Here is a 22,820-nt window from a genome sequence, read left to right as displayed (position 1 = left end):
TGATAGTGATCTGAGATTTGTGAGACAGTGCATCAAAAATAAGCCCCAAGTTCCAGCCTTACAGATAGCCAAATCTGTTTAAGAGCCATAGTATTGCTAACTTTTTTCTTAGAGGTGTATTTTTCTTATAGTTTATCCAGATCTTTTCTGTCATCCGGCTGACCATGTGGCCACTCGCAATGTTTCTAGCACAAAAGAGGGAAAACACAGACATATGTGAGGTAAAGCGGAAAGTAAAACATGCTTAGTTTTCAGGGAAATACCTATTTATACATTTTTAAGCATTGCTTTGATTCAAAATTTGTGTGGGAAAGTTTTTACTTATTTATTTTCCTGAGAGATCCTGACAACATGCACAAACAAAAAGCATAAGGCAGTAATATTTCAGAGATCACAGCTAAACTCAGTGTCTGCTGATGAAGCATAGGACACAGGTCACTAGGCAAGAGCAGGAATGGGCACAAGGTCAAAGAAAACAATTATGTTTCTATGCTCACCACTTATTCAGAGCACACTTGTCTAAAAAAAAGGTAAGTAATTCCTAAATCTACTGTCAGAAATACAGCTCATTTATACTCAAGTGAATCCAGTTTTTAATAGCAGAACATGGATTATTTTTGTGCTGTAAAAGGTCTACAGCTGCAGCTGAGGGACCACGGTTCTAAACAAGATTGACTTCTGGAGTAACAAATATGGCAAACAAACTCTTGTGCTAATGCATGCAGCACATGGGCAAGGACTAGATTAAGTCCATTGCATTGCTGTTATCGTTTGAGTACTGCTAGATGTTTACAGCATTCCTACAAAACCCTATGCATAGTGAAATAGCTTGTACCTTATTAAGTCTACCACCTCGTTCCTTCACCTGCAGGAAATTTTCTTGCCACAACAGTGATACCTCAGTTACTTAATTCCCCTTACTGGCAATTTATACAGGGACACAAACAGAACTCTGCTTTTATGTTTTTTTCCATTCAGTGTCATTGCTAGATTTAAAACTGACCACTTCTGCATTAGGGAAGGCCATTTATTCACAGCTGAAAAGTAGACAGAAATCCATGTAGTGACTTGCGGTCTTTTATTCAGACATCAGTGCAAGCAAACCAGACAAGATGTACTCCCTGGAAAATAAAAGCTACAAAGTAGCATAGGAAATCTATTCGTCTGTAATTAGTAGCCATTTCCTTTAATGAATGGCTCCTGTTTAAACTTGACTCCAACTTTTATGACTGCAGTTTCTGGGAGCCTTGTTATAAAGAGAAGGGTGGATTCTTCTACACCAAAGATTTTTCTCTTATGGCAGGATTTCAATGTGATACACAATGCGCATCACCGTTTTTTGGTCATATTCTCCATCATTGCTTTTCCAAACAAAATAGTAAAAGATTTTTAATCCTGTTTTGCAAAAGACTCAGGAACTGCTCTGAATGGACTTTGAGGAGTTTAATCACTTAGTGTCTAAATGGGAATTCACAAGCTATAATATTTTCAATAATTTCTTTATCTGTTCTGCAAAGAGATTCACTGAGTATTACAATGGAAAAGTAAAAACCTTGCCACAAGTTTTTTGTTTGTTTGTTTGTTTTTAACATGCTACTGCACTAGGATTTGACATGTCTGCCTTTCTCATCTAATAAGGAAAGGGACGTTTAGAGTATTCATAACTGAAATGGAGAAAGCAAATTGCAGCTTCTGCTGTGCTTTGGTATTTGCAAGCAGTAACTGGAAACTCTTGTGTTTTTGCCATGAAAGATAATTATTATGTTTTACCTCAAATGTGTCTGCACAACACATCAGTGACAGCAATGGCCTTCAAGATGCACACACAAGCAAACATTTCACTCTAACAAATTGCTGCTCTGAGAAAGCTGATCATCCTCTCCAACTAGTGGTACACAAGCAACAAAATGCAATGTCCTATGAGAAGGAAGTTACCACTGGAGTACAGAAGTCTAACTGGTCAAAAAGTTACCTTTGTCTCTATTTTTATTTTTCAACTCAGTCCCTGGGACACGTTCTGTGTTTTGCCTGTTGCTTATATTACTAGTATTGAAGAGTTCAGGAGAGGAATTAGAAAACCAACTCCATGTATTAAATGGAAGATATTAATTCAACTAAGTGTAAGTGAAGCTATGCTTGCCAGGAGGAGGAAGACAAATCCTGTGCATTCAGATGCCACTAGACAATGTTCTGCCAAGACTCCCTAAAAAGATATTATGTTAAAAGCACTGCATCTTCCTTCCCCCTTGAGTCACTTCTGTCCCAAGGACACCTTCCAAGCAGTAGCTTTATACTTGTTAACCCCTTCACAGATGCCACATGTTAAGCAGGAGAAAGAAATACCTGATTACAGGATATGGTGTGCCCTTGATTTCTAAACAGTGCTTTTGCTGTATGAGTTTCACTGCAAAACATAAACAAATCTGGGTTTACAATAAATGCCATCTCAAAATCTCTGTAGTTCACCCATTTCTTCACACTGATGTTAGATCACAATCAATATACCAGACTTCCTGAGATAGTCAAAACTTATCTGATACCAGAAATTTACAAATGATACTTATTACATTTCTTAAATAACAGAATGAATCAAAATTCTTGACCATTCTGCAACTGGATTTGAATTTCATGCATTTTGTACAGTTCCCAAACAAAGCTAATGGATATTGCTGTGACTCACATTAGCAATCACACCACATTAAAAAAAAAAAAAAAAAAATGTCCTTCAAGATTAAGTTAGTGAGCTAGAGGGCATATTGCATTCTCAGTAAACTCAATTCCTTCTTCTCTTGATAAATGCTATCACTCTCTTTATTTCAGTTTTACATCATTATACTCACCTGATTGACTGAAGCCCATTTAAAACCAGATCATAACTGCGATCCATTTTTCTTGCAGAACAGTGAGAACAAATATGACGAATTAAATTCAGACCACATCATACTTTACAAATTACCTAAACACTCACATCCTGTTGTTCTCATTAACACTTTCTCCTTTTCTATCCGAGCAGTACTTTTATGAAAAGTGACTTAACACAAATCAGAAGTACAGTAGACCCAAATGTGTCCAAAATGCACAATATATTACATCTCATTCTTAATATAACTTATTTTGGTATTACCAGGCATGCCCACTGCTGAGCAGTATCGGAAATACATGAAAACTAACTATGAAGTCCTTCACCTGAGTCAAGGCAGTCACAAGCACAAACACAAGCAGGGCAGAGAACAGACTGAGGCAACCCTAAGGAGAAGGACTGGGGGGTGTTGATTGATGAGAAGCTCTACAAGAGCCAGCAGTGTGCATTTGCAACCGAGAAAGCCAACTACAACCTGGGTTGCATCAAAAGAGGGTTGGCAGCAAAACAAGGGAAATGATTTCTGCTACACTCTCCAGGTCCTACCTGGAAATACTGCATCCAGTCCTGGGGCCAGCTACACAAAAAAGATGTGGAACTGTTGGGGCAGGTCTAGAGGAGGGCCATATCGATGCTCAGAGGGCTGGAGCACTTCTCCTATGAGGAAAGGTTGAGGGAGTTGGGCTTGTTCAGCGTGGAGGAGGGGAGGCTCCAGGGAGAACTCACTGTGGCTTTCTAATAGCTAAAGGGGGCCTATGAGAAAGCTGGAGTGAGATGTTTTACAGGGACACGTAGTGATAAGACAACAGGAAATGTTTTTAAACTAAAAGATTTATATCAGAAATAGTAAGGAAATTCTTCACTATGAGGGTGGTGAGGCACTGGCACAGGATGCCCAAGGAAGCCCCATTCCTGGATATGTTCAAGACCAGAGTGGTCAGGGCCATGGGCAGCCTGATCTACCAGGAAGCATCCCTGCCCATGGCAGGGATGAAACTAGAGGATCTTTAAGGCTGCTCTACATCAAACCATTCTGTGAATTTGTGCTTCTGTTCTGGGTCTAACTGAGCATATTGGATTTTTCATCTTATCTTTAACACTGATTTAGTGAAAATAGGCTCATATCTTAAAAACTCCGCATATAAATATACAGAATTATGTGAACAATGCCTTGAAAACAATCAATTTCAAACTCAGAATCAGGAGGAATTTAGATTGGGAAAGGCCCCAGTCAAGATCTGAGTATTTCAATTGGTAGAGAATAATGGAGACCTATTCCAGTACCTGACTACGTCTCATGCAATTTTTGTTTTTTTTCTTTAGCATCCTAGGATTTTCCCTACTTGATGTCTATGTCCATTCCCCCTTTCCTGGCTCCATCCTGACCCCTTAGTCCCACTGTGTGCCTCCATCCCTGCTGGCCCGCGCTGCTCCCCAGTAGAGCCCAACAGGGCTATCCTCAATGCCTGCAGGACTCAACCCAGCTTCCTGTACTGCAGGAATGAGTGTGCTTTTTTTTGTAGTCAGCCTGCACTGTCAGCACCTTACTCAGTTACAGACATTTTTACGTATTAATCTTGCAGGAAAAAAGAGGAATATATCTGGCACTGGCCCAGAAGTTCAAGCTCATATCAGCTTTTAGATCTAAACTATCTCAACAAGGCCAGGCTGGATGTGGCTCTGGGCAGCCTGGTCTGGTGGTTGGAAACCTTGCACACAGCAGGGGGTTGAAACTAGATGATCTTTGAGGTCTTTTTCAACCCAGGCCGTTCTATGATTCATGATTCTATGATAAATCACGTCTGTAACGACAACTTCTAACAAGATTTAAATCATAAAACTGGAGTCCTTAAGTTATCTCATAAGCATATATATATTTTTTAAAAACAAGCTTAGAACAAACAAATGGGCCACAACCAGAAGCATACCAAAAATTAGACCAGCAAATGTTTTCAGGCCTCTGAGAAAACTTTTTAATAAAAACTCAATTACTGAAATTATATATTCTAATAAAAGACTTGTTTATCATTGTTGTTTCCTTAGAGCTCAGACCTGACGTTCTCTCTTAACTACCTTTCTACTTCCTGTTTCACTGTGCCACAAGAGGCTGGAGGGAGATCAGAAGCTATCAGTCAAAAACCAATCAACTCCTGCAGAGAAGTCCTGCCTGCTAACTGTAGCACTTCATTTAGCTCCACTAGCTCTCAACTGAAAAAAATAAAAATGAAACTGCATCAGCACTGTCTGCCCACTGCAGCCATCTCAAACCGTGCCATGCCGCCACTGTAGAAGGCAGAGAACATGGGCTGTCCCACCACAGGAGCCATCTCCCCATGCCATTAGAGCCACTTAGCATAACAAGCCCTACACAAACAAATTATCTAACAGAACAGCTCAACCAAAAAAAAAAAAAAAAAAGTTGCATCTTGTACAATCCACTGTTCTAATGTTTCAGTAATGTGGAAAGCGAATAAAAATTTAGCAAAAGCAGATCTAGACTCTTTAAGTAAATAGCATTTATTATGAAAGATAATGTCACAGTGCAGAACTCGGCCTTTGCAACCATGTCAAGATGTCAAGTCTTTCTTAGTTCCAGTGTGTGATAACAAGGGAAGTGCTAAACACCTGACAGCATCACCAGAACATGAATGTGCATTTTGTACAACAGCAATTCTTATGAACTTCTCCAGCAAAAAAGGAGGAAGTCACAGCTTTCCATATGGGCCACTTAATCTGAATCAAGCCTTAAAGCACGCACTGCTGAAACTCAACTCGATAGCTAAAACAGCTGCTCTCCAGCTTTTAACAACAGTTACTGAAGTCAGTCATACTGTGCAATTTGTCAGCACCCACACAGCACCTCAATGGAGATCACAGCTCTACCCATGCTTGCAGAAACTCTTCTCACCATGCTCTCTAACCAGCCCTAAGGGCTTGCAAAGGGCAGCAAAGCAAATGGAATAACCCAGGTTCATAATGAACAGCTCATGAGAGGAAGAAAACTGGATAAGGTACAGGAGAAAGGGATTTTTGCTTTTGTGCTTGGAAAAAAATGTTAGGGAATTGATGTCCTTGTGATGTCAGCCAAGACCATCTCAGCAAAAATGAGTTAGAGAACACTCAAGGTATTGACAGCCCTAAAAAAGAAACCTGCAGCTCTGCTTTAAAGTACACGAACTGAGAGCACTCCCTGCTTAAACATCATTTTGGTTTAAAAACAGGGGATACGTAGAAGTAGTGCTGTAGTATTTCCAAATTGAAAAGCTAAAGCACTGTTTTGAGGATTAATTTAAACACTTGAAAATTAAAACAGTATAAAATATTTAGAGTGTAACTACTTAACTTGAAACAGATATCCTACCAGTTTACATTACACCATGCATTTTAAATTCTTTTCTGTCAACAAAACATTATTTTATTGAATTCAGTGTCCAAAGAGCCAATTGAAAGTGCTTCTTTTCTCGGGTGATGATGCACTGGAACAGGTTGCCCAAGGATGCCCCATCCCTGGAGGCATTCAAGGCCAGGCTGGATGTGGCTCTGGGCAGCCTGGTCTGCTGGTTGGTGATCCTGCACATAGTAGGGGGTTGGAACCGGATGGTCATTGTGGTCCTTCTCAACCCAGGCCATGCTATGATTCTATGATTCTGCATATAAGGCAGAGCAACTTGTAGTAAACACAGCTAAAAATGTTGGTTGGACAAGAATCTGTGTCCTCCTTCTGTCCCCTACCATTCAACAGCATTTTTGAACCTCCTACACCCTTGGACCATTTCTCATAAACATTTCACCAAAACCATAAAATACACCTTAATTTTAGGTGTCATTTGAAATATAATCTGGTTATCTAAATATAAAACAGAATAGCAGAAAAGGGGGAAGCATTGAGCACCCTCAGATTTGATACTTCTTTTGCTCTACAGAATGGAAGTAAGGCCTGGGTCTATAAACTATCCTCCAGATGATGCTCTTAGTCAAGGGCAATTTTTCTTTAATTTCAACAAGAAATAGCCTAGAGCTGAAGAAAATTAGAAATTATAGACCTGATATAGATAAAATTATCTGGCAGATGTTGCGTGCAAAATTATAACAGATTACCACAGAGGTACCCAGTGGCCTTCAAATCCTTGCATTTATTAAAACATTATGAAGAGATAAGAACTGCAGTCAAAGCTTTGGAAATTCAATTTACAGACAGCAAACATTCAGTTGTTTGGGTCTCTTCAACGTGCTTCCCACTCCTATTTGAAACGAAAGGAAACAACATGTAAAAATGTAGGGTCTGATTCTCAGATGCAGAAAGCTCTGCAGCAGCCAAATAAACCACACTGACATACGTGGCCAGCAAACACATTTCTCACGTGGAAAGCACGTTTCTTTCTGTATGGTTTCATTATTAAGAAGCTATAAGGTAACGTGTTCTGAGCTATCCTAACAGAATGAAATTCAGCCCTGCTTTACTTTACCAGAATGAAGATGGGATGTGTTATGAACTGAAAAATAAACTGAAAAAAAAAGAAAAAAAAAAAAATCAGAGTGTAGTTCATAAATGTTCAGCTAATAAAAATACAGAACAGAGACAACTCTTTCACTGCTCTCTTCACCACACACACAGCTAGTAAGGACATCTCAAGTGAAAATTTGTGTGCTCCATCACTCAAAGCAGAAAATCCTGATTTGCCACTGAGGCTGCCGGGTGGTGTTCAGCCATATGGCAGGCAGCTGGGGAGGAGAACAGCTTAAGCCATTACTGCTGAATTCACTAACCCATCTGACAGTCCTGTGTTTTCAAAACGTAAAACATGGGAGATAATTCTCTCTTTCCTTGTCTGGATTATAAATACTTCACGGCAGCTTTTATCTCCAGTGTCTCTCTCCGAGAAATCTGCCCACGTAGTAGAATAAGGCCTGCTACACTACTCAGGGCTTCGGAGTATCAAACTATTGCTATTGGGATGAGATTCTAGAAATCTTCCCCATTTCAGGTGAGAAACATGGTCTCCATCTAGACTGATCACAGGCAGTCACCAAACAGGCATGCGCTGAACTTAGATCTCAATTCAGGAAATAAAACCAAGCATGTACGAAGTAATAACTAATGGAAAAAACAGATGAGAACTTCCAGAGTCTATTCAATCCAAGCTAGGACTAGACCAGGCCCTTATTACTGTACACAGTTTCCCTGCTACCTGTCCTGCTTCTGTTCATTTGTCACCATTGAAACCACGTGGCACCAGTCATTGCTGTGTCCATCTGCTGCAGCAGCTATAAAACAATAAGCCCTGCTTTCACAGAATCACAGAATTACAGAATTGTAGGGGTTTGAAGGGACCTCTAGAGATCATCGAGACCAATCCCCCTGTGAAAGCCTGTACTGGTGCATGCAATTATTCCTCCCTAGGCGTAAGACTCTACACTTGCTTTTGTTGAACCTCATCCGGTTTCTTACTGTCCAGGTCTCGCTGAATGGCAGCACGGCCTTCAGGTATGTCAGCCAATCCTCCCAACTTCGTATCATCAGCAAACTTGCTGAAGGTGGCCACTATCCCCTCATCAAGGTCATTGATGAAGATGAAGAACAAGACCGGACCAAGCACCGACCCCTGGGGGACACCACTGGTGACAGGTCTCCAGCCAGACTCTGCACCAGCAACGACAAACCTCTGCGCTCTGCCAGTCAGCCAGTTTTCAACCCACCTCACTGTCCGCTCATCTATCCCGTGCTTCCTCAGTTTTTTTATAAGGATGTTGTGGGAGACAGTATCAAATGCCTTGCTGAAATCAAGGTAGACTACATCTACCTCTCTCCCCCCATCCACCCAGCATGTGACAGCATCATAGAAGGCCACCAGGTTGGTTGAGCACGACCTCCCTTTCGTGAACACATGCTGACTACTCCTGATAACCTCCTTTTCTCCCAGTGTTCTGGAGATGGCATCCAGCACCAGCTGTTCCATCGCCTTTCCAGGGACAGAGGTGAGGCTGACAGGCCTATAATTACCCGGGTCTTCCTTCTTGCCCTTTTTGAAGACCGGAGTGACATTGGCTATCTTCCAGCCTTCAGGCACCTCTCCCGTCTTCCAAGACCTCTCAAAGATGATGGAGAGTGGTTCGGCAGTGACCTCCGCCAGCTCCCTCAGCACACATGGATGCACCCCATCAAGTCCCATGGACTTGTGGACCTTAGTACTGCCTAGGCACTCACACACCACCTCTTTCCTGACTAAAGGGAAGTCTCCCATTCCCCAGACCCTCTCACTAACCTCCAGGGTGTGGGAAACCTGAAGGAGAGCCTTTTCACTGAAGATGGAAGTAAAGAAGGCATTCAGTTTCTCTGCCTTCTCAGCATCCCCCGTTACCAGAAACCCCCCCCCCCCCCCCACTTAGTAAGGGACCCACATTCTCTCTAGTTTTCCTTTTGCTGTTAACATACTTAAAAAAGCCTTTTTTATTATCCTTTATCACTTCAGCCAGATTCAATTCCAGGAGGGCTTTAGCCTTCCTCATTGCATCCCTGCAGGCCCTGACAACATTCCTATATTCTTCCCAAGTGATCAGACCCTTTTTCCACATTTCATGGACCTTCTTCTTTCCTTTGAGCTTGCACATGAGCTCCTTGCTCATCTGCCACCTTTTCCCGATTTCTTGCTTCTGACAACACCTCTAGAGAGGGAGGCCAAAAACACAGAATGACAGAACGGCTCAGGTTGGAAGGGACCTCAAGGATCATGAATCTCCAGCCCCCCCGCCACACACAGGGCCACCAGCCTCCCCATTTAATACCAGCCCAGGCTGCCCAGGGTCCCATCCAGACTGGCCTTGAACACCTCCAGGAACGGGGTATCCACAGCCACTCTGGGCAGCCTGTTCCAGTACCTCACCACTCTCTCTGTAAAGAACTTCCCCCTGACATCCAAACACCACAAAAGAGCCCCTGAGCAATTCAGTCACTGAAAGCTAGGAGTTACTGTGATGGAAATATTGTTGGGGGCTGGGAGTGCACCCAGCTTATAGATGCCTGTATTTGTTTTTGCAAGGTTCTCCTCCAAGAACTAAACACCAGCTAGCCCCATGTCTCCCTGTCAAGTTGATTTTATTAGCTCATTTTATCTCTGTGGCAGGGGGGGAAGGAGGGGAGACAGGCTGGGTGTGATGAATAGCTGCGGCCATACCCTACCTGGCCACCCTGGCGCCCACCCAGGCATGCATCCTGATGGCAATCAGCTACCAGACTCACATGGTATTTGACAAAGGATGGGTCAAGATCCTCCCCATCTGCTAGCAGGAAAAGCCTTCTGTCTGCTTGTAGCAATACTGCAGAGTTAAATTCGCTGCTGAAAAAATGCATTAAAATAATATGCATGGTTTACAGGTTTCATTGTTATTGTATTTATATGATGAAGGAAGAAAAAGAAGCACTTGTATTAGAATAAATGGTAGCTCTCTTCAACGCAGCACAATTCAGCATATATACTTGAGACAGTATTCTTTATCATCACCAACATATTCAAATTCTCTCCTAGAAGCTAGCCACCCAAGCCTGTCCTTAGCTGCCTAAATACTGAGCTCCCCATTGACTTCTTCATAGAATCATAGAATCACAAGGTTGGAAACTACCTACAAGATCATCTAGTCTGTCTCCTCATCACCAGTGCCACCACTAGCACTAAACCATATGCAGCACGTCATCCAGACGCCTTTTGAACATTGCCAGGGATGGCGACTCAACCACCTCTCTGGGCAGGGCATTCCAGTGCCTGACCACTCTCTGAGAGAAAAAGTTCTTCCTTATGTCTAAACAGAACCAATGGGGAACATTTTTTTCAGATGATACCTCTGGCCTTAACACCTACTACTTGGCTCCATTTGACATACACAGCTGCTGCTGCTAAACTCAGACATGGAGGTATTTCTGTTCTCAATGAAGAAATTACAGGAACTCAACAGGAACACAGGGGGTTACTAACATATTAAGCGAAAACCCTTACAGCCTCTAAAGACATGAGGAAAAAAAAATAGAGCAGTGATAAGTGATTTCTTTAAGACCAAATAATATGTGGCTTTGGATCTTCTAACCTGAATATCCAGAGAAATGCAAGAAGGTTATCAACTGGAGCAATAAACCTCCTCCCTAATGGCAAATGCACTGAAGCACTTGACTAAATCTTCAAGATGCACAGATGGCATATTTTCATCAATCCACATAACCTGTCACTTCAATAAATTTTAAAAGAACAAAATCTACACACCTAGCTTAAGTATGTTACAGCAGTATATTCATCTTGTTCAGAATGGGAACCGCATGCTTCCAGGCTGCTTTGCTTCCCCTCCCTCGAGAATTCAAAACTTTTGCTACTCTCCCTTTATAGGCTTCACCATTCTTCAATTTCAACAGAAAGTCATTCATTACAGTAATCATTTATTTCTAAGGATTTCTGTTTCTCCAACATTTCTCAGTAGATGAGGCCTGCTCACGCTTTCCTCCCTCTGACCATGTTGCGAGGCAGCAAACACCAACAGTGATCGCTTCGAAAGATCTCACTAAATAAATTATCATCTCATTTTTTCTTGACCTGAGCCCAACGCTGCTATTTCACTTTCATAGTTTTATGAGTGCTTTGGACGTGGTTCATCTACATCATGAGGGCCTCGTTTTCTTCCTTCTCCAGGAAGCCACATGCAACAAATTTCTGTCTTCACAGTCCAAAGGCAAAGCTCAGCTGCAGTTTCACTGCTAGCAAGATCAGCCAACGTGCTGAATGTCTGTTCATCAACTGTATCATGCACAGCACAACCATAGCCGCATGCAAAGGCAAAGCTAAAAATCTCATTGAGTGCCTCAACCAGGCAATGGGCAGATGGAGCAGAACCTGGGCGCCAAGCTGGCTTCACACTGCTGGGTGGTCGTTAGCCTGAGCCCCAACCCTTGCAGCCTCAGCAAGCAAATCTAATAAAAGCTGGGGTTAACATTGAGCAACTAATTGTAGAGATGCTTCCAGAAGTTACACGTTGAAATACAACTATATTCCAAGATTTGTGTGCTTATATATGGTTGAGCAATGAAGATGGTGTTCCAGTAGGAGCCCCCAGTCCAGCAAGCAGAACAACTTATCTCCAGCATAGAATGCAGCACACCTGCAAAGCAACCCAGTGAATCTTTTTTGCCTTTTACAAATTACTAGACAGTTAAGAGCCACAAATATATTCTAGCAAAATCCACAGTGAGAGATAGCATAGCAGTGAATTTCCTTGTTGTTTGCTACCAACTGTCACGCTGTTCAGCTCAGTGAGAAGTGGCACATTTTAAGTGAAGATCTTGAACACAGAGTTCCTCAAACTGGGCTATTCTTTCTTTTGTTTATGTTGTTAAAGCTGAAGAAAATCCCTGGGTTTTACTAACAGAAACTGCAATTCACCACCAGATTGCTGTGGTCTTGAATGAAAAGCCAGTGGCTCCTTGGCTTCTGCCCTTTTCCATGCAGCAGGACACAGACAACAGCATGTTCTGAGGGCTACCACAATCCCTCCCATCCGTGCTCAGGAGCTAAGTAGGAATGCTTTATACACATTCTGTGCTTTGTAGGTGTTTGCACTTGCCTTGGGCACTGAATGCACAAAGCCAGTAAAACATGCAAGAGCAGACTTCAGGAAGCTTCAATAGGCAGGAAAGAACCACAAGAAAATAGGTTGAATAGATCTTGTCAATTCAAATTATTAACACCAGAAATTAGTTCTGTTATGCATTTAGAGTTTATATACAATCCATAAATCTTCCCCTAATTACCAAAATCTCACTAAAAGATAAAGTCTTAGTATACAAATTTTCCTCCTAATACTTTCAGATATAATAAAAACCTAAGGCCCATTTTGTGCATCATAAATCATACATGCCACTATACAAACATCCTCATGATTTTACCGTATTCAGCATAGCAATTTCTGTGTTTAGGGAAAGAAAATAACCATTTATCAAATTATGAACTGATGTAACACAATTTCATATCCTGTGTGCAGAAAATAAAGGAACCAAGCATTAGTCCCCTAACTTTTTGTATTGCCAAAACAGAATGACAAAAGAAGAAGAAAAAATCCTTGGCACCCTTTGATCTTCTCCTTGCACTTCCTCTCCTGAAGTGCAAATTAGCACTTCATCATACACAATTAGGTTTCACTCTGCACCAGCCAGAGTTGCAAGTAGCAAACAGATTATTGCTGCAAAATTCTGTGTGCTCCTCTGTCATTTCTTCATTTCAGAGGAAAGGAGAAAGCAGATCAATTTCGATCAAGTATGATTTATGAGAAGTGCAGATTCTTTTAAGTGAAAAATCCAAAAAGATCATTTTCTAAGGTTTGGAAAGTAGCCAAGGTTGTCATCATCATCTATTCTGGTTCTAAAATATAAAATAAAAAAAACCCTCCACTATGCAATTCCAATAACTAAACAAAGTAGTTAGCCAGAGCATCCTTCAAGAATCTAATTAATATTTTTACTGCCCTGTTAGGCTCCTCCTGGTGGATTTGCACAATAAGACAGGACCACTTCTGGCTGCCCACTTCGGCTGCTTCTCTTGCATCGGATTTGACAGTCAGGTTCAACAGAAAGCTGATCTGACAACTACCAGGCCACCAAAAAGAACTAACAGCTGCTTCAACACCAGAGCTGGTGAAGCAGAATGCAGGACTACACTCAACTTCAGCAAAAGGTATTTAGCACAGCAGTCCAGCTGATCTCTACTCTCAGTGGGAAACTTAAATTACAACATGGATGTACAGCTGTCAAATTTGACATGAGAAGGAGAACAGGAAACTGTAACAGCAAAAAACCACTATTCATTATAAGGCCACAGTTATACCAGATATGAACAGAAGACTGCCTTCTGAGATTTACGTCTGCCCAGCACTACAGAGATTCATAAACCCAGCCTTGACCAGTTCTTCGGTGGCAGCAACAAGAGATTTCTGAAACAGTGCTTACGAATGTGAGTTTACTGAAGAGCAAAACTGTAGCCATCTGTTCTACCAAACCATTCCCTTATTTTATTTTCATTTGATTAATAATAGGACTATGTTCTTAAACTAGGTGCTTATAGTTGTTGCCAACTGTTTTGAGAAGCTGTAATTCTCCTTCCTCATGCTCTGCACAAGATGTGACATTTTATGACCACCAAGGTAGCCAATCACACCCAGCTAGTTGGACAGTAATGCAGTTTTCATGTCATTTAAACTCCCTTTTGCTGAACTCAGATGGGAATAAATCTACAACATGAGATAAGGCAGCAAGAGCCTGGATAATACTTGGGATGGATCCCAGACCTCAGCTGCCGCAGTGAAAATATGCAACCAAACACTTTCAGATGGAAATAACTGCATCTTCAGATCTACTAAAATATGGAAAGGAAATATTGACAGCTCCTACACTTTAGTTTTAAAAAGGAAGTCCTGGATGACTTCTTTTTTTTCCACCCCAGATAGTTTCTGATAGTTTATTTCAAGAATTCAGTTACATTCAAGTAAAAGTGAATTGGGGAAAATGAAGTGTTCATATGCATCTTCGTTCAAGATCACATCTTTTTCAATGCTTGTCCTGATCCAGCACAGGATTTTAGATGAGGGGATTCAGGAAAATGATCAAATCAAATAGAAATCCAATCAGATTTAAATAGAAAGTTTGCCACTCCTTCTCAGGGCATTTTTTACCAGATGAAAAGAGGTTCCTAATTCCTAATTTACCAGATGAAAAGAGGTTCCTTTCAACTGAAGCTCACGCACTCTCTCCTTCTGGAGCGCTTTGGATTTGTATTGATTTCCAGGGTCTCAGGGGAGAATTGCAGGTTAGAATGCCATCACAGGTAGCCAAGCATTCAGCAAACAGCAAATTATGCTGCATCCCAGCCAAAGCAAGGAACTGAGGCAGCTCATGTGACATGGGGATATATACAGCCTTTGTTGACAACAATGCTGCCCACGTTATACTCACTTTGTAACTGATAAATTCATGTCCAAACATAATACTCATCTCAGACTTGCACTTATACTCTGCTATTGAGAAATCATAGGAAGGTCTTGCTGCTTTTTAAGTGGTTATTTACACATATTCTATCCATACAGAGCAGACCACAGTCACTACAAACAGGAATTTTGTCTCCAAACAGGATGTTTGAAGCATGTTACTCATTGCAGTCAAAAAGTTCAAGTAAGAAAAGCCTCAGGAAGCTCATAAGGTCTAACGTAAGGTAGTTTGGAAAAGAGCAGAAAATAAATTCAGGGCTGGCCCACATCCAGCTGCCAAAACTGAGCAGAGAACACCAGCTCTCTTGCCCTTCCAAGCACCTTGCTGGTTGCTGCATTAATTTAACACCAAGGGGAGAGAATTAACATCAGACTGGTAGTTCTTCTTTATTTAATGAAAATCAAGAATCACATTAAGCAATGTTATAAATATTCACAGAATGGAAAATGCCATGACATTATGCTGCTCTAACATCTTCGTGGCACACTTCAGTCCAGGTAACTGCAAATACCAGACTATGCGTTTCACAGCATCCATTTGGGAATGTTCACATCCAAGAGATGTTCAGTAAAACTGGAAGTAACAGGAAGCATTTACCTCAATATTTTAAATAACTTCTGAGACATCACTGACCATAAGCACCAGCTGTCAAAATAAAATTAGCAGCTTCCTCATTTTCTCCTTTAATTGTTTTATGCAAGCTTTTTGCGTTTATAATTCTCAGTTCCCCATAATGTTTGCTTCTGTAGCAAAGAAAGCTGTCCCAAGGTCTTCAGTTCATTAATTTAGACTAATATGCCCCAGATAAACTTCTGAATACGCATTTGCGGAATACATAGACTTTAAAAAGATCAAAATGCATACAAATTAATCCCTCTTCTCCTTTGGACTATCTATATAGCCAAAATATTTTATGTTCCCCTCTCGTGTATTTCCTAATACACTCTTGTGTGTTTCCTAATATTCCATCATCTATCTTGTCCCAGTGGAGCACAGATGTTTTGTTAAGATGTACTGCAAACACAACAAAATACTGTGAACCAGTAAGTCAGCTTCAGAAGAACATGCAGATCGTACATAATAAAACCTGTTGCAGGTAACATCTAATCATAGTTTTTACCCTCTACAGGCAGGTAACACATGCACTGTGCTTCCATGGAAAGTATGCACTATCAGCATAGAAACATCCAGAACTTTTCCACTTGCTCTCCTTGCCTCACTCTCTGCAAATCGGAATTTCTAATAAAAATGCAGATGTGCTTTCCCTACAAGACTTTCAGGAGTGTCTCTATATCAATTAGAATTCACATTATCATTTCAAGAAATGATTTACAGCCCTGGCTGCATTTTGTACTATCTCTTGGAGAGCTGACATTCAGACCTTTTATCCCTCTGTCAACTGAAATTTGTCTGCTGGTGAAGTTACCGGAAAAGATGACTCAACATTAATTTCAATTACAGCAGAGTGAAAAGTCCATTCATAAATATTGCCTCTGACAGATTTCACTTCTGCCTCTTGAAACTGACCTTGCTTAACCGGTACACATGCAGCAGTCCAAAGAAAAAGTGCAACTTCCACCTTCTTCCAAACAGAAAATATTTGGAAGAAAGTGGATATCGACAGCTACAAAATTCATTCTACTCCACACTAACATATAGGGCAGAATGGTGTAAAGAACAAGATAAATACTACTCAGATGATATTTGTAAAAGATACTTCTAAGTCCATCAATGCAGAAAAGGCATCCACTTCTTTAGAAAGCAAAAATGACCTCAGATATGGTTTCTATCACTGTGATTTGGTTTTCAGCTTCACCCAGAGTACCCGAGCTGTAAGAAAGGGTTTTGATGCCAGCTATGAATCAATTCTCTACAGAGTTTCAGTGCTGCTGTCCTTAGTTTCTGTCCAAATTGTTCACTGATAGCTCACTGCTGGCAAGCTGGCTTCAAAAATAAATATCATATATTTGCTAATTTAATTAAAAACTGAGCACAAAATGTTCTCATAGGGCTTTAGGAAATCAAAAGTAATAGAGTTTAAGGACAACATACTGCTGAACTAATTGCAAAGTGATCTACAAAAAAAAACTCTTTTTCTTCTATTTTGTTTATAAAAATCCATTTCCCAAGCCTCAAAGTTTCAGTCTGGTGATATTTTCTGTTGAAATATTTCCTCAGTGTCAGTAGTCACTAAAACAATTACCCACATTGCCAGAGCACATGTCAACGAACAGAGGTAAATTCTGCTGTGGTTCAGGCTCCCTCTTGCCTCAGAATAGGAGTTCTCTCAGGAGGGGGTTAAGCCCCACTACTGCAAATAGGCTGGAGCAGAACATATATTTTGTCTCCAATGGTGCAGAACAGCTGCTCACCGAAAATACTCAAGAAACCTGACAATATCAACACATGCAAAACAATTTAAGTCATAAGATATAATTTTTTTTCCTGTAAACACAGATTATTTTTAATGTAATTCCTTGCTGATTTCCCAGGTATTCTTTTTTTTTCCCAATTTTAGATCTGTTATATATCATGTTCTAAATCCATTATGTATTCCAGTTTTTGTAGGAAGCACAGCTACCAACATCCTTGACAGATATCTCTATCCCATTTTCACGCTCTTTGACTCTAATAGGCTTTCTGCCAGCCAGCAGCCGTACCACAAGAAGTGACTTCTTACCATGAAATATCTTGATTGGCTTCAGATAATTCAATGAGAGAATATAAAAGTCTCTTTGAACAAGTCAGCCACTGCAATGTAAATATCTCAATAAATGAATCTATGGAGGATTTTCCTTTGGTATCTTTGAGGGGAACCTCCTCAGCAATGTATTTTGGAAACATTGATTGCTGAGCCACAGTGTTTTCTTCCAAGTGACATTTAATGATGCAACTGAAGTTTTTATTTGGTTGCACCTCTGATGAAGAGGAAGGAGAAAAAACGAAAAAATTAAGTCATTTCAACAGTATGATTTCCTCTCTTCTTTTGATAGATTTCTGATAGAGGCGCATGCCTCTCAAGGGCAAATCCAAATGCCTTCATTATTACACAGGTCTTGAAAAAAACTGCACAACTGTTCAACTTAAATTTCCAGCCAGTGAGAACAGAAAATGGAGCACTACTATTCAAAGCCTTGCTGAAGTTTACCAGCATTCAGTCCTATTCAGGAATTTACCCAACAAAGAAAACCTTGCATCTGACAAAAGAGACATCTCACAGATGTTAGTAAATTGATTAACTATACAGTTGCAGTGTAATAGCCCCATACATGTGATTGGGGAATTGTAACTTGCAGCTCGTCAGCTGTTTATTGATTAGAAAAACAGATTGCTGTTCTCTGTGTTGTAATATAATATTTTAATTACTGCCATATACAGCATCTGACCTTCAACCCATTAGAATAATATTAATCCACGATGTCCGAGTCCTCTTCCTCAGTTCCCAAAAGCCAATTTATTAAAGATGCTTAGTCAGCCATGCCTCCAGAGTCCTTTCTCTGAAGTCTTACCGAGTCCTCCCATATCAAATCGAGATAAAAACAAGTTCATAAGCAGCAAGGTAGTTGAATGCTTTTTGTTTCACAGTTCTTGTACAAAGTTACAGAAAAGAGAAGGGAACGTCTACAGTAAAAAGTATTTTGAAGCCAGTTACACTCAAATCTCTGGGTAATGCCTACTGTGTTTTCTACAGACACCTACTTAGAACCTGAAAACACTGCTTATTCTACACTATCTGAGGTCCATTGCTGCAGGAATTGAAAGTGATTGTTCTGGTAGATTTCAACAGTTACTATCAATTCTACCCTCTAAAAACTCTGCAGGAGGAAGGAGATGGAATTTGCTTGTTTCAACATTTTCACTTCTCTCAGGATTGTTTCTCAAGACAGTCTGTGTAACAACTGGGGTGGTGAGACCTGGCAAAAGATGTTCTCACATGGAAAGCAATAGATCTGATACCTCTCTAGTGAAGCTGTCCGTGTCCTGAGATGTTAGTTGTATAAATACAGATGACTCAGAACAATCTCAGCCACAGGATTAGGAATTAGATTGCATTATGAACGCTGCATGATAACTGATTCTATACAATATATATTTCTCTAATGAATATAAATATAATGAATAATGGAAACAGAAGGGATACTACTCAGATTCCAAAGAAACAAGTGCGAGAAATAAACATTTACTGTGAGTAATCCTTCTGTTTAAGGAAGTAAAGAAGTCAAGTACAGGCATACGTCCAAAGACAGCACATCCTCTTTTCAGCATTGTGAAGACATGGCAAGCTGAGCTCCCAGAACTTATTCTATAAACAAATACCTAAATAAATAAACTAATTCATATTACTCAAAGAAGAAAGGATAAGGTTGAATAAGGCATCTATGTGTGGCAATGGTTTCCAGTGTTACAGCCTATTTAAAATGCTATGTGAAACATGAAAAAGTGCCTATCAGAATTGCAGAACAGTAGAGAAGAATATAGAAAAAAAATAACAAAAAATAACAAAACTTAACTGAGAAAGTTACATATTGTTGTGTTGCACCAGTAGTTCAGCAAGTACTTATCTGAAATTCTGTATAGTTACTTATATTCTAATATCCAAAACAAAGAGCAGATTTTATTTATTTTACAGTTGTGTGTATGATGCGTATTCTGTGTATGAATAAGTCATAAAACCCTAAGGCTGATTTAAGAGGAGGAATCTGAAAAGTGTCTCAACCACGCACAAGCATTTATTCCAAAATTCTCTTCCTCAACTTTGAGTGAACTGTAACAGTCCATTTTCCTACCAGCAAAGTAAAGTTTAAGCTAACGCTGATCTGAGAAAGGTCTCAAGTGGGACATTTGTCTCAATGTGCTCTGTCCCCCATCCACCATTAGTCCTTAAAATATTCCCCATGTTGAAGGATATTCTTCAGCTTTCTAACTGAGCAGCCAGACAGTTTTGCCTTAAGGCACTGTAAATGAGACTTCAACCTGTGCTTTTTACCAATATTGCTTTATTGCATACTCGGATTCCCACCACCTCACCTCTTGTGTCCTGCTTATGTAATCCTTTCTTCACAACAATACTCCTTGTTCCTACCTTTTCCAATACAACAGCACTTCGGCCTAAAACTGTAATTTTCTATGAGCTATGTAACTTGCACGTGATTGTAATATTAGGCTAAATGGCAAATTTATCCCCCAATATAATAAATATTTATTACATATCAAATACAACAGCATTCCCAAACACAATCAGAAAACATGAGAAAACTAAAGAGAAGCAAAGGAAACCAGGGAACACCTGGTTCACATTCTTCAAATCAAGGAAGATAAGCACAGGGCTTATAGCTGTTCTGCCCCAGGTACCAGCCTTCACTAAATTTGCCAAACTTCCTCAACAGCTAATAAATAAATAAATAGGTTATTACAACATTTTTATAACCCCCCAGTTCACTTCTGCACCAACAACTCGTTTATTTTTCTCTTTATTATAAGAGAGAAAAAACAAAATTGCCTCCCTGGACACAAAATATTCAACATCAGAAACAAACAAGACAGCATTCAGGTTCACTTACACTCCACTCTTCACTACCTCTGGACTGCAGGGAACATTTCACCCCAACCTTATAGTTCCCTGGATCACCAGAACTTTACATCATCCCCCATTATCAACTAGTCAAATCCACCATGCTGCCAGGACTTCTAATGGAGAAGCGGGCACTTATTGTGAGATTTCAACCAAGAAAAAGCACCCAAGCAAGACTTCTCATGAAATGAAGTTTATGTTCAATTAAAACTAATAACACATCCTCAAAGTCATCAAGGAGATCAACGGTGTCAGAGCATCACAGCAACGTAAATAATACTAAATAAAGATACACTACAGCAGAGGGTGAAGTGCCACTCCAGATGCATCAAATATCTCAGGTGCTAGACATCCTATACAAGCTGGCTTACATCTTGTTTACTGAAGTTGCTTGTGTGATAATTAAGTGATTGAATAAACAAGGTGCCCCCAGCTTTTGGTAATGCTAAGCACAAAATGTCCTGTTTGAAGAGAAAGGTTAGAATATTTTTCCCATTATTCTGAAGATCCTTCTTTGTGGCATTTAGTTGAATTTCACGCCTGTTTATCTCCTCAACGTGCCAAAACATGCTGTTTCTCACAGACCTATCTGCAACATCAGCTGATATTGATAGGATGCTTGGCTACAGGTATTGACATTAGTTACACTGCACTGGTGGGCTTCCAGCCTGGGGAACTGACTGACCCTACAACTCAACTCCAGCTGTCATTCTGTCTTCCAACTCAGAATCAAAGACCTCTTCTGTTCCTATTTTACAACACTGGTCATATCTTCGTTGCTTCAAAAATCTACAGCTCGCTTAATGCCACTGTGCATAATCTCATTTACCCTTATCTCCTCACTAAATACTTATTATAATAGAGATGCTTGTAGTTTGGGACTGAGAAAAAAGTGCCCTGAAAAAAACAGAGTTATCCTCACTTATCCCTTAAGATTATCTTTAATCATACCAGTTAAGGATTCTGTGTTGCAAGATCTTGAATTAAAGCCATGGACCCACGGGTACAGAAGTCAGAAAGTGGGCAATGCTCAATGACCATGGATGAGAACAGTTTAAGAAGCATAGCAAGGCTGTTATATAACCTATTAATTCAATGGCTTTACAGCATTTTCTGCTCTACTGAGTGCAAATGAAAGGAAAAATTCCCTATTCAAAGCCTATAAAACTTACAATCCCTAAAAAGGGCCAGCAGAATCTATTCTGGGAGTTACTGTTCACGTAAGTTACTTTCTTGCTGAAAATACTAACTGGAATGAGAACTGAGGAACAATTCTGTTCTTGCTGGAATAAAACTCCACAATGACAAATTTCCATCCACCTTCTTTGTAAATTCCGCTCACTACAAAATGGAACTCGCAGACAGACGAGTCAGCTTTTGTCACTTAGACTGTTTTCAGGCTGGACTTCAGCACATGTGATGTGTTCCAAGTACATGGACTTGGTGTCTGTCTCCATAGAAGATTTAGAAGTAATGTCAGTAACACTTGTACTTCAAATGAAGGAAAAGAGCTTGGAACAAATACAAATGGAAACAAAACTAAGGATTCTGAACTCCAAATGCTGTACACGGATGATCACTAAATCTTTCATCTTTAGCATAAGGAATCACCTGGCACCTGAGAACTCTGCACAACAATAACAAAACATAACAGTTAGTGTCAGGGACAACTGTACAGTGGGAGCAGGCTTATTTAACAATTGCAACTATGAACAAAGAATACATTTAATTGGACATGATTTATTCATACGCATTCTTCTCCAGGCATATGTATCTGCAGATGAAAGCCCTTAACAAAAAAATTAAGAATAAAATTCCAGTTCTGGTCATTTAAAATACACGTCATAATGAAATCTTAACATGAAATATAGAGTTGACAATAGAATAATTACTTAAGAAACAAATACAACTCACAGAACATCAATGTCGAATGACTTTATAATTAGCCAATAAACTTGAGGGAAAAGGGAACATTTGTGAAGATACCAGTGAATCTGCCCATGAACACACATCTATGGTTTATATAAGATAGATATTATATTTATATAATATATATTTATATATAAAATATAAATATCCTTTAAAATATGGATTTACTTATATAATAATAAAATCAATACTAATATATATTAATATATAAAATAATATATAATATAAATATATATTATATATAGTATATATAAATTATATAATATAATATGATATAATATTATATAATATATAAATATAATATTTTACATATTACATTAGATATTATATAATATAATTATATATAATATAATTATATTTATAATATATTTATAATATAGTTATAGATATAATATAAATATAATTATATGTATATATAAGTAAATCCATATTTTGCACTTGATCAGAAC

This window comes from Lagopus muta, chromosome 5 (genome assembly GCF_023343835.1).
Source record: "Lagopus muta isolate bLagMut1 chromosome 5, bLagMut1 primary, whole genome shotgun sequence".
NCBI classification, from domain to species: domain Eukaryota; kingdom Metazoa; phylum Chordata; class Aves; order Galliformes; family Phasianidae; genus Lagopus; species Lagopus muta.
This window is presented reverse-complemented; position numbering follows the sequence as displayed.